Genomic DNA, 1,627 nt, shown 5'->3' with positions numbered 1-1,627 from the left:
TCTGTCCATGCTTCGTCCAGGCAGCTCGGGTCTCTGTCCATGCTTCGTCCAGGCAGCTGGCCATCTCTGTGCCCCTTGCGTTAGCACTGGGGACCTTCAGCAGCACACTGAAGGTCTAACTTCACTCACACGGCTCCACAGAATCACTCCATTCAGCCTCTACGTGGTGCATCCCATGTCTTCACTGAGCTTCTGTAATTAGGGTGAATGACAGGAACTGCAGCTCACATGGTTTCCATGTCTTTTTCTGAAGGTAGTTAGAATTGTACATGGAGAATGTGGGATGCTACCTAAACTGAAGATGAGATTTTTTTCCTTTGTCTTACTATGACTTTTTTCTTTTTCTCATTATAAGTTTTTAAATGTTTTCTCTGATTGCTTAAATAATGCATACCATCAATAAAATATTTGAACTACAAAAGAAGGAGAAGAATGAAGTGGAGTTGCTATTTAGTTGTGAGATCTCCCACCGGTATACTTATCATTTCCCATGACTTCTGCTAGCACGTGCACACATGTCTCTTTTTCAGAGGTGCAAAGTTCACATCATGTGTATAATTCTTACATAGGATACCTTCCATTTTCAATAAAGTAGGTCCTTCCGTTCTTTGTTCTAGTTTTATATACATCCGCTTTCTCCTTTGGTCCTGTCCTTGAATAATTCATTATCTTCTGCTCTCTGCCTCATCTTCATCAACTATCTAATTATAGTCAGGATATCCTTCTTGATTATTCTTTTTACAAACATAGTCATGCAATTGTGCACACACACACATGCCCCTCAAGCTTTGCTCTTTAGAACAGAATCCTTTTACAGAAATTTCTTGGACTCCTCTATATTTGTCATACTTGTTAGTTCAGCCAATGATAGATACAAAGGCAGAAATCAGGTCCAATCTTCAGGCAAGAGCAGCTTCCTTATTCCTGTCCCCAATCACTCACATATGCAGCACTATGTTCCACGACATAGAAAGAATATGCTATAGTGTTTGGTAACATGCTACATCATGTATTGTGGTAGCATATTCAAGGCCAGCACAAGCTACAAAAGCAGACAACAAAGAAAAACATGCTATCATATCAACACACTGACAGGTGAGGATCCAGAAACCTGTTGGAGCACCAGCCGCTACTCTGTGGCAGCTATAAAGAAACAAACTTAAGATACTGAATGAACAGAGTTTAACCTCTCCTGCATCTGTCCCCCTTCCTATACTCTAACAGTTAGAAGATGGTTCCCATCCACAAGGCATCAGGGCTGATATAGTCAGATGTTCTACTGCATCAAGGCTAGACCTTAACATCATATGCAGTTTCACATTTGAGGCAAGACTCTTTTGAGGTTAAGAAATACATTGCTTTAAATGACAAATGTCATGTTCTTTAAATGATAGGTAGATGGAATTGTTACCTTGCGTGTTAAAAATCCTAAGAAGATAAAATACAGGCCTTGAGAGTTTAAAATGGTGAGATGCAATGGAAACCACAGCCTTCCCAGTGCTGTGCAGTATTCGTGGGGAACTCTGAACTGATTGCGTACGATAAGGAAGGCTCTTTAAGGTAGTCATGTCAGCATTCTGTGTCTCCTGCCAGGACACAGAAAAGCAAGCCCAGGGTCACATGCCAG

The sequence above is a fragment of the Mus pahari genome, chromosome 10 (assembly GCF_900095145.1).
Source record: "Mus pahari chromosome 10, PAHARI_EIJ_v1.1, whole genome shotgun sequence".
Lineage (NCBI taxonomy): Eukaryota > Metazoa > Chordata > Mammalia > Rodentia > Muridae > Mus > Mus pahari.
This window is presented reverse-complemented; position numbering follows the sequence as displayed.